Here is a 16,895-nt window from a genome sequence, read left to right as displayed (position 1 = left end):
GACACAAAGTTATTCAAAGTCGTTAAATTGCAGGAGGATTGTGAAAAATTACAAGAGGACCTTACGAGACTGGGAGTCTAAATGGCAGATGACGTTTAATGTGAGCAAGTGCAAAGTGATGCATGTGGGAAAGAGGAACCTGAATTATAGCTACGTCATGCAAGGTTCCACGTTAGGAGTCATGGACCAAGAAAGGGATCTAGGTGTCGTCATTGATAACGTTGAAACCTTCTGCTCAGTGTGCTGCTGCGGCTATGAAAGCAAATAGAATGTTAGGTATTATTAGGAAAGGAATGGAAAACAAAAATGAGGATGTTATAATGCCCTTGTATCGCTCCATGGTGCGACCGCACCTCGAATATTGTGCTCAGTTCTGGTCGCCGCATCTCAAAAAAGATAGTGGAATTAGAAAAGGTGCAGAGAAGGGCGACAAAAATGATAAAGGGGATGGGACGACTTCCCTATGAGGAAAGGCTAAAGCAGCTAGGGCTCTTCAGCTTGAAGAAAAGGTGGCTGAGGGGAGATATGATAGAGGTCTATAAAATAATGAGTGGAGTTGAACGAGTAGATGTGAAGCATCCACGCTTTCCAAAAATATTAGGACTAGGGGGCATGCGATGAAGCTACAATGTAGTAAATTTAAAATGAATCGGAGAAAATGTTTCTTCACTCAACGTGTAATTAAACTCTGGAATTCGTTACCAGAGAATGTGGTAAAGACGGTTAGCTTAGCGGAGTTTTAAAAAGGTTTGGACGGCTTCCTAAAGGAAAAGTCCATACACCGTTATTAAATGGACTTGGGGAAAATCCACTATTTCTGGGATAAGCAGTATAAAATGTTTTGTACATTTTTGGGATCTTGCCGGGTATTTGTGACCTGGATTAGTCACTGTTGGAAACAGTGGGCTTCATGGACCTTTGGTCTTTCCCAGTATGGCAATACTTATGTACTTATCTATGAGCAACATGTCCCCCTCTCCTCTCCCTTCTATTCATGTGCTGCATTTTCCCCTTCCCCCACCCATATACATCCCCCCCACTTCCCAGAGTCACAAGGAGCTGCAGTAGGAACATACTGAGGGCTGAGTGAGAAGTGTGGTTCAGATAACACATAATTCTGTGCAGGGAGAAGAAAGCATCTGGAAAAGGGGGATCAGTAGAAAGTTTAAGCATGCTACATTTTCTGAAGGGCGTATGCTCCTTCAGAAAATGCAGTGTGCTTAAAAATCTCTACCTGGTCCTTTTTTCCAGATGCTTTGCTTCTCTCTGCAGGGATGGTGACTTTTTAGGATTGCCTCCTCAAACTCAAATCTTGAAGTTAAGTAAACATATGAAGGGTTTCCTTTCCCATTCCCTCCCTCTCCTCACTGGGGCTGGGCCCTATCCCAGCCCCAGCCAGCAACCCCCAAAAGATTCCTAATCTTCACCTCTTCTTGACCTTGGGTGCAGTTGCTGCAGGATTCAGAAGTATGGATCATATTCAAAAGGGCTGGCAGCAATTCACAACCGTGTCAGGCTTGGTGCCCCTTGCTTCAGCTTCTCCCTCTCAGGCTCAGCCAGCGTCAGCCTCCTCGTCTTGGTCCTGGTGGTGTATGCTGGTTCTGGTGCTGGGAGGAGAGGGGCCTTGAAAGACAGACCACCAGCAGGATAGCACCGGCAGCTAGTGCGAGTGTGTGAGGCTGCGGAGCATGTTGAGAGTCCCAACGACAACTTCAAGAGAGACGACGACTCCTGATCTGGGTTTTTAATTGTGGCTGTGCTGCTGGCTAGGCTGTGTGCACTGCATGAGGCAATTGGATGGAGGATCTTCATGCACAGCAGCACGCCATGAGCCAACTCAGCCATACCATGCATGCGCCAGTAGATCAGGTGACAGTGACCTCACTGGCGTGTACATGTGTGTCTGCAACTACATGGCGTTCAATTCCTGGAAACTGGACGAACCATCAAAATAAAGAAAACCGGCCAGACGCCTGACTGTGCGCTAGAAAGGAGGACATGTCCGGGGAAACCCGGTCATATTGTAACCCTATATTTCTGGGACCCCAGAAGTCCACCTGGCTCTGTCCTTATGTTCCAAAAACTGGCATTGCAGTCAAAGCCCACTCTAGCCTAACCAAATCTGTCATGCCATTTGCGGGGGACACACACCATAAAAGTCTGCCCTACACTATCCTCACTGCTTGCAATGGCACTTTAGAACCTTGATGTTTCAAATTTTGCGATGTCAGCACATGAAAAAGGTAGTTAAACATGCAAATAAATTTAACAGGCCTCATCTCTATACAAACACACATCTGGGAGACAAAGATTAAAAAAAAAAAAAAAAGCAAAACATACCATTTACATCTAAACACACTTTAAGAATAAGTCAAACATATAAATGGCAAGTGATGACTCACTTGCAAATGCGCAGTAGAGACTTCCCTCTCTGTCCTGCCCCCGCATCAAGACGTGATGACGGAATAGAGAGGGAAACTGCGGAGGAGGAAACCACCAAGGTCGCTACCGCTCCCCCCCCCAGAACGCCACTACCGCTCTCCCCCCCCCCCCCCGGGGTTGCTGCCGGACCTCCTCCACCCGGGCCTGGCCCTCTCTTCTCCATTGAACTTACAGCGCCGAAACCGAAGCAGTAAGATCAGCTCCCGTTGGCCTTTCTTCCCTGCCTGTGTCCCGCCCTCGCCGACGTTACATCACACGAGGGCGGGACACAGGCAGGGAAGGAAGGCCGATGGGAGCTGATCTGCCTGCTGCGGTTTCGGTGCTGTAAGTTCAATGGAGAAGAGAGGGCCTGGCCTGGGTGGAGGGGTGGTGGCGGTGACCTCGGGTGGAGGGAAGGGACGGCGACGACCTCGGGGGGGGGGGGGGAGGGCAGGAGAAATGCTGGACATGGGACGTCCCAGAAGGAGGGGGGCCTTGGAGTTGGGAGGGATGGACGGAGGAGAGCCTTGGAGCTGGTTGGGAGGAGGGTGGGCCTTGGAGCTGGGAGGGAAGCAGGGAGGATGCTGGACATGGGAGGTCAGAAGGAGGGGGGCCTTGGAGCTAGGAGAGATGGACAGAGGGGGGCCTTGGAGCTGGGAGAGATGGACAGAGGGGGGCCTTCGAGCTGGCTGGGAGGGAGGGATGGAGGGGGGCCCTTGGAACTGGGAGGGAGGGACGGAGGGGGGCCTTGGAGCTGGGAGGGAGGGACAGAGGGCCTTGGAGCTGGCAGGGAAGGAGGGAGGGCGGGGGGGGGGGGGGGAGGGAGGGAATGGGGCCTTGGAGCTGGGAGGGAGGGAGTTACACATCAAAATTAAACATACCAATACTCGCCCGTTTTAACGGGCTTAACGGCTAGTAAATATATACAACAGAATTGAAAAACGGCACATTTAGACTGACTCTGCATGAAGGTAACTCTTCCCTTAGTAATCAATACTTCTCTCTTAAACAGTAGTAATAAAAAAACAGCAAGTGCATTTTTATAATATACCAATTTATTCCACAAAACAAAGAGAGCATGTTCCCACATAGCATCTTTCTCTTTGATCTATGCACAGGAAAAAAAAAAAAGATTTTAAATGCTCCCAGGTTTCAACCTAATTAAGGTTTAAAAAAAAAAACCTTTGTACTTAAAAATAAAAACTCTGAATGTTGAGTGTCTGATTCTCATAACATGATGTCTGTTTGGATGGTCCTTTTTACTAGGTGAAAAAAATCTCAGCACCAATACAATGCCTGCTAGGGTGTTCCTATAACCAGCCCCTCCAAATGACAATGATTATGATTTAGAACTCATAACATGATGCAGGAGCTACTTCTGAGAAGGCATAAAAGGGTTAGCTTGTTCTTCTGTAGTAGCGTCTATGAGGATCTGTTGCAGGAATTACCACTATTGTTAGCAGAATCTGTGGTACTTCAGGAGTCAAACACCACACACCAGAATGAGAAAGAAATCTTCTTTATTTGCCAGCAAACAAAGTAGGACATCAGCTCTAGGTCTCTCCTTCTCTTCAGCTCTCTGTGTCTTGTCTCTCTCGTCTCAGCTCCTTCTCTTCTAACATAAGCTGCTTCTGCTCTCAGTTATATAGGGTCCTACACCTCTCTAGCCCCCCTTTCTCACCAGATGGCAAAGAATAGATTGATTACCCTGTCTTGAACTAATTATCTCTATACATTTACTCAAAAATATCAGTTATACAGGTTTCAGATATTTCCTAAACTGACCTATGACCTGGGGCCTCTCAAACTAGACAATGTGGCACCTATCTCCTGTATTTTATTATTATTCACATAATCAGATTCCCAATCAACTTCATACTAACTGGGTTCTGGCATTCATTAAGGGGCCAAGGGGCCAGTCTTGCTTAATGGCACACAGACATGGTTTGTTATTACTTTCAGAAGACCAGTCCTTCATTTAGCTATTCATCAAGGAGATGACTTGACTTGTCCTGACCTCTTTCACCTAGCTAAGACTGTGGATAATTCAAACCAGATGATGACCTCTTAAACTGCAGACAAAGCTTCACTTGAAAAGTCAGACACTGGATTAAAAGATATTCTACATAGAAATAGAACTTATTAATTACACAGAATAAAACATATTCTAAAATAAGCAGAAATCAGAATTCCTTATAAGACAAAATCTAAATCATCTAGAATTATCTATATCTAAACTATCTTCTTCTAACCAGCACTAGCCTAATCCTTTAAACTGCCTGCAAAACTGTCCAGTATGCCTTGCTCATAATGGCCTCCAGATGTGGTAAATAATACCTTTGAACTAACATTAACTCAAAAAGGGACAAAGAAAGTTTCATTTCTCACTGACCTTTCTAACCTCTAGTCTAGCAAAAGCTAGAAATTTGAGCAAATTAAAACCAGATGGCATTCCATCACTTGCAGGACTGAAAAGTTAAACACCAAATTAATATGATTTCTTTGCCCAAGCTGCCTCAGATCTAATGCCTGCTTTTCTTTTTCCTGTGAGCATCTTGGACTTGTCAACTTTTTTCATGGCCTCCATGAAAAGCATGATGAAAAGGCGACAGTTCTGCACTAAGGGCAGCTAAAGCTGCACAGAGGTGTGAGCAGAAAAATATTGTAATGGTACACATCAGCACAAGTGCTATACTGCTATTCTGTGCAGAAATACTGGCATCACAAAAATATTATGCAAAGAATTACATTCCAGCATACATGCAACACTAGCTGCCCTTCACACAGAACCTTATGCAGATCAATTCAATGTGCACAAGTTCTGCACGGGTCCTATTTCTCTATAAATGTGTCTATTGCATTTGAAAGCAAAAAGTTTTGTGTTAAGCTTTGGTTAGAAGTTGTATGCTAAGCTAAATGTCTTGAACAGAGGGATACAGGTGACCAGTGGTGTACTGGAGCAGGCTCTCACAGGCTCGCAAGAGCCGGTTGTTAAATTTTTAAGAATTTTGGGAGCCGGTTGTTAAAGTAGGGCCCTCCATGGCTACTTTAACAACTGGCTCCCAAAATGTGGGCTTGGGCCCCCAGCTGAATTCTTCTTTTACTTTGCTGGTGGGGATGCTGAGCCCTGCCAGCCAAGTAAATAGACTACTGCTGCTCCCTGCTCCTTGTTTCCAGCTCTGGGCAGCAGGCTGGGACTTCTCGAGCATGTGAGAGAAGTTCCAGCATGCTGCTCAGAGCAAGACGTTGGGAGTGGTGGCAGTCCATTTATTGGCTGCCAGCAAAGGTATGCCTAGCGTGCCCGCACGAAGGGAGGGAGGAGAGAGAGGCAAGTGTTGCTCCTCCCGGCCACCCCTGGCCCTTCCAACTGCAGAGCTGGCTACATCCGGAGAAAGAGCCTGTTGTTAAAAATTTACCAGCACACCCCTGCAGGTGACCCTCTCATGAACCCTCTTGATGGGACAACATACCATGCTTTCTGCCAGGAGAATTGCAGGAGTTCCTCTGCACTGTAGGCTGTTAGAAAAAGCAAGGTTTTTTTTCTTTGAAATTTGATTTGAACATATGGTTTGCCATTGAAAAGTCACCATCAATGAAACTAGTGAAATACATTTTAAACTTTTAAGGTAAAATATCAACCATTATTTTCCTGAAATTAATCTTGCTTTTACATTCAACAACAAAAAATCTTAGCACATCTTAAATGTAGAACTCAAAACGTAATGACTTCTTTTAAATAATTCCTCAGAAGATATGAAAACGTAAGGAAACTCAATGAACATTTGGCAGCATCCTAGACCAGTGGTTCCAAAACTTTTTTGGTTCAAGGCACACTTAGTGTCTGAGAAATTTTTTGTGGCGGCACCCCCCCTCCCACTACACATCATGTCCAATATTTCTCCCTCTCTTCCCCATGCACCATTACTCCCTTCCCTCTACCCATATGTCCAACATTTCTCCCTCTGACTCCTCTCCCCTCTCCATGCAGCATCTTACCCTCCCCTCGACCCCCATATTCAAGATTTCACCCTTGCCTCCCCTCCACCTCATGTCCAGCACTTATGCCCCTCATTCCTCCTGCAGCATCTCTCCTTCCCTCCAACACCCCACCCACAATTCTCCATTTGAATGGCAGCGACAGTGATTCCCACATGGTGCCTGTCAGTAACCCAGAAGCCCCCCCTTGGTTTCGTGATTTTTTAAAACTTGCCATTCTTATAGGGTCAGGATTAATTGTGTTTTCTCTCTGCCAGCTGCGTACAAAATCTTTCTCACAATGGAGAACTGCTGTTTTCCTGCCACATATGGCTGGGGCAAGCTATCGATCACAACTCAGCTATGATTGGTCACGGAACCTGTCTGGCGCCTAAAAGGGCGATCCTGATTTGGAAACAAAGAGCCTCACTCCTTGCTTCCCAATCAGGATCGCCCTTTTAGGAGCCAGACTGGCTCCATGACCAATCACAGTTGAGCTGTGATCGGTAGCTTGCCCCAGCCATGAAGATTTCCTGGAACTTGATACAACTTTGTTTAAATATGTTGACATTATGTCCTAGCGCTTGCCAGTGAACTTTTCATCTGCCCTGGCGCACAGTTTGGGAAACGCTGTCCTAGACAATCACTTTCAAGTCGCTAATGGCCCTCCTGACCAGAAGGTGATGTAGACTTTGACCTTCAAAATGTAGCCAAAAAATATTACTTAATCCAATAATAAAAGGTTATCATCTTATTTTCTTTCTTTCTTTCCATGTATTACCTTTAACATGTACTAACATGGCAATCACCCTAAATCCCATGACATACAGAACTGAAGCTTTTATTAGATTATGTACTGCCTGTCTGTGGTACATAAGTATTGCCATACTGGGACAGACCAAAGGTCCATCAAGCCCAGCATCCTGTTTCTAACAGTGAATCCAGGTCACAAATACCTGGCAAGATCCCAAAAAAGTACAAAACATTTTATGCTGCTTATCTCACAAATAAGCAGTGGATTTTCCCCAAGTCCATTTTAATAATGGTCTATGGACTTTTCCTTTAGGAAGCCGTCCAAACCTTTTTTTAAACCTCTCTAAGCTAACCGTCTTTACCACATTCTCTGGCAATGAATTCCAGAGTTTAATTACACGTTGAGTGAAAAAACATTTTCTACGATTTGTTTTAAATTTACTACTTTGTAGCTTCATTGAGTGCGTCCTAGTATTTTTGGAAGGATTAAACAGACGCTTCACATCTACCCTTTCCACTCCACTCATTATTTTATACACTTCTTTCATATCTCCCCTCAGCTGTCTTTTCGCCAAGCTGCTTTAGCCTTTCCTCATAGGGAAGTCGTCCCATCCCCTTTATCATTTTTGTCACCCTTCTCTGCACCTTTTCTAATTCCACTATATCTTTTTTTAGATGCGGAGACCAGAATTGAACACAATATTCGAGGTACGGTCGCACAATGGAGGGAAACAAAGGCATTATAACGTTCTCATTGTTGTTTTCCTTTCCTAATAATACCTAACATTCTATTTGCTTTCTTAGCCATCACAGCACACTGAGCAGATGGTTTCAACGTATCATCAAAGCTTACATATTAAATTCAAGACACTTTCTCTGTCCCTAGGGGGTTTACAATCTAACCCCTCTGTTTACAAAGCTGTGCAGCAACGTTAACATAGCCCATTCAAAATGAATAGGCTGTGTTGGCAATAGCGCAGCTTTGTAAATAGGGGGTTGTTTTGTGCCTTGGCCAATGAAGGGTCAAGTGACTTACCCAAGGTCACAACGAGCTGTAGTGAGAATCAAACCCAGCTCCCTAGGTTCTCTGCCCATTGCAATAACCATTAGGCTACTCCTCCACTCCACTTTTATGCAGTATGTTGCCTGAGGAAAGGACTTGGTAGCAAATAAAACTTGTCATCTGCTTTCAGTAATTTTGGGCCGTTTACTAAGCCATGCTGTAGGCGCACTAGCGTTTTTGGTGCACCCTAATGCTAGAGACACCCATATAGGTGTCTCTAGCCTTAGCGCGCTCTAAAAACAGTAGTGCACCTTAGTAAACAGGGCTCTTTGTTTTCTCATAGTTAATAGCTTGGATTTCCTGTGTTAATCTACTTGAGTACACAGAAATAATTCAAGATTTGGATAAAAGGTTCACTATTAATTCTCCTTTATAGGTGGATTGCTGGATTAAAATCCCTGAAAATTAAAAACCCTAACTGTAATGTAGCAGACCTGTCCTCTCTTAAAACTTTCTCTTTCCCAGCTTATTGCCAATATCATTTCCCCTGCCCAAAGCCTTTTCGTCACTGCCCTCTCAGTTAGCCAAAGATTCTAAGTTACCCACCCAGTTCCAGGCTGGAGACATTTTGGTCCCGGTTTTGAACAACCCAAAGCAGTGGGGGGGTTTGGCCTGACCCGAATGGCGCTGCAAGTCCCATATAATACATCATAATATTCCCCAGCTGGTTTCCATGCTCTCTCTCCCCTGCTCTCAACTACCTCTGGCCCCTAAACCAGTCTCTTTCCTTGGCCCAACTCATCCCCTCAGGCCTCACCATCTCTCCCCTCCCCCCTCCTTTAAACATTCTTTCTACCTTTTCTCCCTCACCCCTAGCTGTCCACACTCCCCTCTATAAACTAGCAGCTTTACCCTGTCCTGCAGTCATACCCAAACGAAATATAAACTACGCCTCCCTGGACACAGTGAAGGAACTGACACACCTATGTCTATAATGAATACGAGTCGTACGACTGAGACAGACTTGCATGCATAATCATTGTGGATATCCTGAAACCTTAGCTGGCTCCTAAACCCTTACCACCTCAAATTCCCTATACTCAGCAGTAGTATCACGGACGGAATTGACTCACAGCCGTTGTTGTGTCACAACGTTGTGCACTCTCGCGAGAGGACCACGTGAGTTCGAGTACCGCACGCGGATCTATCTGGTGCAGGCCAGTTCGAAAGTGTGGCTCGCGCAGGCGCTGCTGTTTGCAAATTGCAACAGGTGCGCGGGGCGGAGAGCGTGGCACCGTGCCAAGCGCGTGCAGAAGGTGATAGTAGTACACCTGCGGGAGAAGCTAATCACAATTTGGATTGGGGGACGGTAAATCATCTACAAGCAAGGCCCAGCCTTTTGCAGTCTTAAACTCAGCTCTGAGGCGGGAGAGCTGATTGTGCCAAGGTGTGCACCAGAAGTGAGTAACAGAGAAAGTTTCTGGTCTTGCTAGCGCATATGTTGCACGTTTGCCAGCTGGACTGGTAAACAAGTGGTTAATTCTGTTTGGGTGGTGGGAAAGAGGGGAGTGTGGACTAACTAGTCTGCAAGCCAGGTTCTATCTGTATTTGGCTTTCCGTGGGATAGTTTCTTACCTGTCGTTAGTCTTTTCACTATGGTTGGGCTTGTAGGACGTGTGGCTTTGGAATTATTCCGTGTCCTTGTATATGGCTTTCTAAATGGGATAATATCTTTATCCCCTCCCTGGGGCACCTTTGAAGATATTAATGATGATTCTGCCTTTGTTAATAATCGCCCCCAGCCTCCAGTGAAAAGATTTAAACTGTGACTTGGTCGTACAAGGTCCCTTCCCCTTGTGTCTGCTCCAGATTTTAACCTTCATTATCTTAGCCAGCCACCTGGACAGCTGCAGATAAGAGAAAAATGTAAAACTCTTTAGTTGCAGTGGCTTTAAAGTTTAGTTTCAAAGAAAGAACTAGCGTTGTTAAGTGCTCATAGACACAGGTTGCTTCCCTACTTTCAAATCTTGCACGTTAGCTAAAACTAAGACACACACAAAGAGACAATTTTGGATACATGGAATCTTTTGCCCGAGGATGTAATGCCCTGCAACTTGAGGAAGGCAAAAATTTGTAATTTTATATTTTGCTCACACCTTTTTCAGTAGTAGCTCAAGGTGAGTTACATTCAGGTAGTCTGGATATTTCTCTGTCCCAGGAGGGCGCACAATCAAAGTTTGTACCTGAGGCAATGGAGGGTTAAGTGACTTTCCCAAGAAGATCACAAGGAGCAGCAGTGGGATTTGAACTGGCCACCTCTGGATTGCAAGAGTGGTGCTCTAACCACTAGGCCACTCCTCCACTTAATGAAGCAAATCTCAAAAGAAAACTTCTGTAGTAACTACTGTGGTGTGTTTGCCAAAAATACTAAACTTAAGAATCCTGGTAAATTTTAAAATATTTTTGTGTAATCTTTTTATTCCCTTTTGTAAAAAAAAAATTCAGGAAATTTTAAATTCTTAGGGAAAGTATAAATTTGGTGGCTTTTATTTGTAACCCTTTGCTAGAAGATTATTCAGAGTACCTTTAGCTAGTATTGTTGAGTGCTTCAGTTGCATTTAATCCTTCACTGTCTTTTGAGAATCAGAAGCCATTGGTTTTTTATCACGTTTGCAGTTAACTGTTCTCCATTGTCAGGGCTCCTTGAATTATAAAATATATACAGATGAGGGCTTTTGCTTTCTTAAATGTAATTAAAATTCTTATCCAGTTCTCTTTAAACTCCACACAACAAATATTTTAGTGGTGCTCAAAAACCTTTAAAAAAGTGTTTGATTTACAGCAAATGAAGAATTGACTTGGGGTTCAGGGTCTGGAAGTAGGGTCCCCCCCCCCCCCCCCCCCCCCCCCTGCTTGAATCCACTTGGTTGAGATATGAGACAATTTATTCATTAGAGTAGTGGTTCTCAATCTTTTATGACCACTGTAGCCCTTTCAACAGTTTCATGCCTTGTGTACGTCTAGGTTCACACACTTTCAAAACGGAGAAAAATAAGAAGTACTGTATTTCCCATATCTTGAGTTATACCATGCTGCGTAACCCTGGCAGCGCTATAGAAATGCTAAGTAGTAGTAGTATACCTCTCAGTCACTCCTTTGCTCTCATGTGTCTCTGTTTTATTTCCCAATTCTCTCTTGTGTATTCTTTTCTTCTGTGCTTGTCACAGAGGCCAAGGGTGTCTCATCCCAAAGCTGGAGATTTACCATAGCTGTGCTGGATTTTGAAGGCCAATGAGTTAGATTTTTCTCGCGGGCCCCAGCTATGTCTAAAACTAGTTCTGGGAGAAGCACGTTCCAAAAACTGACAGATTCTAATCAATAAATAGAAAATAAAATTATCTTTTCTATCTTTGTCATGTGGTTGTTATGATGTTGGTCCCAGTCTCTGGTTTCTGCTTTCCTCTGTCTTCCCTTAACTATCTTGCCAGAGTCTCCTTATTCATTTGGCACTTCTTTTCTCTTCCTGTTCAACATCCCTCTCTGCATCCTGTAGAAAATGCCTGCCTTCTGTGAAAACAGGTCAAGAGGCTTCAAGTTGCAAAGTAGGCCTCTAAAAAATCATAAGACCATGTCTGACTCTGAATCTCTCACTGTATTGCAAAAACACAGATGTTGTGACAGGCAGAAAGGCAAGCGAAACTTGGCAGAGATACAGTAATTGGCAAAGCAGATCTTGAATCAGGCCATTTTGAGAACCTGCGATCAGAGATATGTTGACTGGTAGCCAGGTGCAATAAAAGAGAATATAGGGTGGGCTGAACGAAACTGGGAAAACTGGACAGTCACTGTGGTCGAAACTGATACATTGCCTAATTGATTTGCTAGAAACTTCTAGTAATGAAGAATGTAGAACCATAGAGTGTATAAACTGTTAGCTGGAAAAGTCTGGAGATTTCAGAAACAAGTGATACCTGTTTGTAACACTGCTGTACTCCCTGTGAGAAATGATTCATGTCTTTGAGCTTGCAATGCTCTCTGTAAGATCTATTCTGGTGAGTATATTAATAAACTTTAAGGGTTTAATTTCTCATATTTACAGCTGTCTTCTGATTATTTAGTTTCTGTATTACTCAGTGTGCGCACTGCTCTGAAGAAACAGGAGTCTAGATATCACAGAGAATTAGATATTATTCCCTGGTAAAACGAACCAACTTATGCAGCCATGGGTGTGCTATCCATCCCTAAATTAATGTGGCTGGACCACATCACTGGGAGGGATAATTAACACCCTAAAACAAAACAATTCCTATCTGTCCTACCATCTTTACCCCTGTGTCTTTGCCCCTTTCTTCCTGCTATATTGAGCATCTCCCATCTCTGTGTCCCTATTCTTGCCCTAACCAACATAACTTTTCTGTGCCCCTATGCCCCCCCACCAGCGTGCTGGCTGCTCTTCCTTCCTGTCTTTCTAGCAGCCAGCATTTTTCCCTCTCGTTCCTCCTCCTGTTCTGTCAGCACTTTGCAGGTCCAACACCTCTCCTTCTTTTTTACCCCCTGCAAATCCTGGTATCTCTTCTCTCTATCCCCCCCAACCATCTTGGCATCCTTTCCTTTCTCTGCCCCAACCCTCCCTTTTCTTGCAGCATTTCCCCCACTCCATAGGCTTTCATCCATCTGCAGCATTTCTCCCCCTCCACCCCTTCCATTCAGTTGCAATATTCCTCCATTCCCACCCTTTTCTATTCAAGTGCAGCATTCCTACCCCCTTCTGCATGTCTGTCATCTTCCCTCTGTCTGCTCCCCATCTCTCCTACAAACTTAAAAAAATGTATAATTTTCAAAAAAAGTGACAAGTTTCATTATACATTGTCAAGGCAATACAGCATTAATAGTACATGAAAATACAAGGATTAACCATAATATCTAGAAAAAAGAGACATTTATATAAAGACAAAAACTACATCCCTAACATCAGGAAAAATAAGAGTAATTGCTTCCTTAGATCACTATCAAAGGGGGGGGGGGGGGCGTACATATTAGAGAAGATTTTTGTTTAACATATAAGCATATAAAGCAAGACTTAATGCTGTCCCCCAATCCTATTCTTTTGGCTTCACTTGCTTAGAATCTAGAAAGGATTTTAAATGGTCTGGGGAGAAGAAAACGTATTTTGTCAATCCTAAACAGATTACACACTTACAAGGGTAGGCCAAAAAGAAAGTTCCACCCAACTCCAGGGTTTTCTATTTCATTTCAAGGAAAATTTTTCTTATTTGCTGTGTGGATTTAGTAACATCGGGGAAAATCCAAATCTTCGCCCCAGCAAATAACATATGTGAGTTTCTGAAGTATAATTTTATTACTGCGTTCAAATCTTGTTCGAAGACGAACGACACTAAAAGTGTCACTCTGTCAGTTATGTTGTCCATGGATTGCTCTAATATAGCAGTTAAATCATTAAGATCCAAACTTTTATCTTCTAAATTTCCTTCATTTCCCAATTCCTTACTTTTCCGTTGAGGCAGATCTTATTTATTGGGGGAATTACTTCAGGTGGCATCTTTAAGATCTCATTCAAATATCTTTTAAACATCTCCAGGGGCAAAGTTCCAGAAGGTTTGGGGAAATTCAATATCCTTAGGTTTAAACGTCTATTGAGTTTTCAATTTGTTCAATTTTGTTATGGAGAATAGTTTTATCTTTTATAACAGTTACTTTAAATTCACAAAGCTTATCTACTTCTTGTTGTAAAGTTTTAACTTTTGTTGAAAACTCGTCTTTCACTGTTTCGACCATACCTTGTACTTCCCCAAATCTAGAGGCTAACACTTTAACCTCTTCTCGAGATTCTTGTATGGAGGTATCCATTTTCTTCAGCATAAACCATATATTTTCTAAGTTCACCTTCTCTGATTTTCCTGAGTCTCCAAACAAATTTGGAGATTCAAATTCCAGAGGCTTATTCAGCACGTCAGGTTCCCGACCAGGGAGCTCACTCTCAGCACTTCCAGCAGAGCTCACGTCTCCCTTCCTTAGCGCTGTCTCTGCTGGACATGGAGGTGCGTTCGAAGCAGAGGAAGGAGATAGAGATATTTTGTTTTCCCTTAGAGAATCCTCTTCTCCGGTCTTCTCTACTGTGGGAACCCTCACCCTCGTTCCTGGTTGGGGGCCTCCGGCCAGGAAGCGCTCTAAGGTAGGCTGAAGCAGCGGCGAGGAGGAGGTAGGCGGGATTCCCACCCTCATCGAACCTTTCCTTTTCGTATGTGGCATCTTAAATAAATTATAAACTTTCTTGAGGTAAAATATAACGAAAAGGGATCAGCGTTCTCAGAGCGTCTCACAACACGACCGGGTGCACCGCCATCTTGACATGCCCCAGTCTCTCCTACAAACTTGCAGGTTTGCTGGCAGTGTATCAAGCGTTCTCCAGCTGCTCCCCCTGCTGTGTCCTGCCTATGTGATAACAGGAAGTTGTGACAGAGGGAAGGACCCCAGGGCTGGCCAGAGAGGGCCTGATGTAAGAGTGCTGGCAGACACGCAAGTTTGTAGGGCCCGCGCAAAGGAGGGTGGGGAAAGGGAAGGGGAGATGCAGACATGCTGGAGGGAACCGGGGAAGGGAAAGAAAAGTGATGCCAGACTTGTGCAGGAGACCGCCGGGGAATACAGGAAGCCATTGCATGAGATTGGGCCCCTTAAGCAAGTGAGCTGAAGAAGGGGTCCAAATTCATATAACTTGGCATGTCTGTTGTCATCTTTATTCATCTCTTCCTCATCTCTGGTATACGATTAACGTCGTCTCTCTTCAATTCTCTGCCGACCCCTGGGGGCTGTGAGACGATTACAGAGGGGGTGAGGTGGGGTCTGTAGGACACAGAAGAATATTTTCATGCTGCTGTAAACCATTATGAGCAGAATACATAGGCTGCTGTACAGCCAGGATAAGCAGTGGCTGCAGAGCTGGCGATAGCATCAGTGGTCACAGGGGATGGAAGAAGTATTGACTGTGGTGATATCAGAGCAGCTGCACATGAGGGAGACTGATGGAGGACTGGTAGGGTGATACAAGGAGCTACTGGAGACGGGCTTGGTGTGGAGAGATGGGCTTTGAGAAAAGTGTGGTGAAGATGAAATATTTTGAGGTTATTAAGGGTTCAGTACAACAAAAGAAGTTGGGAACCTCTGCTTTACCTCGCACTAAGTCTTTCCATTTCTTCTACTCTTGTTCTTCCATTATTGATGCCTCTCAGCCCTGGAGTCCTCCTTTGCTAGGTCTCAGCCTTTCCTCCATCATGTACTTCTTAGCCCTGTGTTTTCCTGTCTTTCTGATCTCTGCTAAATCTGAGTCGTCTTAATTCTTATCAGCCTTTCATCTCACTTTCTCTTACATCTTTCACTACACCTTCTATACATAGGACCTTAGGCAAGTTACTTAACCTGCCATTAGCTCAGGTACAAACTCACTTCTCCTTTTACAAAACCGCGCTAGTGGCTGCTGGTGCAGTAATGCCAACACAGCCCATTCAGTGAATAGACTGTGTCGGCATTGCCTTGCAGCAGCCGCTAGCACGGCTTTGTAAAGGGGGGGGGGGCTTATGGGCTGATAGAGAAAGCCTCGCAGTAGAGCCTCACCTCTACCGAAAAATTATCACATCAAACTACTGTGGCATGCTACAGACGAGCATGCAAATTACTGGTGCCCTGGTTCAGGCACTGTGAGGAAGGGTGACCTTTTAAAAACAAAATAGTGCCAAGTCGCCGTCATCTGTCTCTATTGGCCTCCAACCCCCTTCCCCCATTGTACCTTGAGGCAAGGGTGATCCCCACTTGTTCCGCTTCTGGCACCACTATTTTGAAGAATGTTGGCCCCATGCAGTGCATCTTGGGATGCAACTGGGACCAGTTTGCCTCTAGATACCCAGGGAGTATTTTTGAGTTGGGTAAGGAAGGGAAGGTGCCACTAGACACCAGGGAGTTGGACTTTTTGGGAATGGAGGGGTCTTCCGGGGGGGGGGGGGGGGTGCCACTAGATTCCAGGGATGAATAGTTTTGAGTCTTGGAGAAGAGGGAAGGGGGTACTCCTAGACACCAGATGGGTGTCACTGTATACCAGGGATTATATGTATAACCTTTTTTTTTTTTTTTTTTAACACTCGGATCGGGTTAAGTTGGGGAGGTAGACCTTATTGTTTTTAGTCTTTTTTTACCACCACCCCAAATTATTATGTACCAGCAAACCACAGTTTGGAGTGATAAAAGACCAAGGCCACGTATGAGAAAAACAATTTTTATTACTGTTTTCAGTGTCCCTTAGCCCCCACAGGGAGGGAAAACACTACAGCCTCATAGGCTGTAAAAAAATGAGAGAGAAGCAGACTTAGTGTCACGGTCTCAGGCTCTCAGACACTGGCACCACGTAAGCCCTTGGCCCGCTGCCGACAAGCGGCAGCAGTAGGCAAAACCCTCAACCAGGACTGGGTAAGCAAGCAAGGCAGGAGAAGCTATAGACAGGCAAAGCTGGAACAACCGAACTGGAACTACAGCAGCAGGCAGGGAATAAGCAGGACAGAGCAACCAGTCTTCACCTGCGCTTGAACACCATTCCCCAGGGGTTGAGCCCCCAGGTGCAGGCGGCCGGCAGGACCTAGCTTGCAGACAGACTAGACCAACAGGCTACTAAACAAGCTTGACTAACACAGGGTTTGGGACTACTGGGGATATGGGATTCTCAGACAGGGAATAGGAT

The 16,895-nt window shown here is 44.7% G+C and overlaps 1 protein-coding gene across 7 annotated transcripts in view; it reads left to right on the top strand.

Annotated features, from left to right (window-relative positions):
- LOC115461245 (PC-esterase domain-containing protein 1A-like) overlaps window positions 1-16,895 on the top strand; it is a 183,321-nt gene that overhangs the window by 23,024 nt on the left and 143,402 nt on the right. For 2 of the 7 annotated variants that reach the window (XM_030190946.1, XM_030190942.1), the window contains exon 1: window positions 9,374-9,599. The exons of 2 other annotated variants lie outside the window; for them this stretch is intronic. The gene's annotated coding sequence lies outside the window, so the exon portion shown is untranslated. Of the gene's footprint in view, window positions 1-9,372; window positions 9,613-16,895 lie in introns of those variants that run through there. 3 more of the 7 variants (XM_030190944.1, XM_030190940.1, XM_030190947.1) reach the window with 2 other exon arrangements.

This window comes from Microcaecilia unicolor, chromosome 2 (assembly GCF_901765095.1).
Source record: "Microcaecilia unicolor chromosome 2, aMicUni1.1, whole genome shotgun sequence".
Taxonomy (NCBI): domain Eukaryota; kingdom Metazoa; phylum Chordata; class Amphibia; order Gymnophiona; family Siphonopidae; genus Microcaecilia; species Microcaecilia unicolor.
Note: the sequence above shows the minus strand (reverse complement) of the source record. Positions and strands in the feature narration are given on the sequence as shown.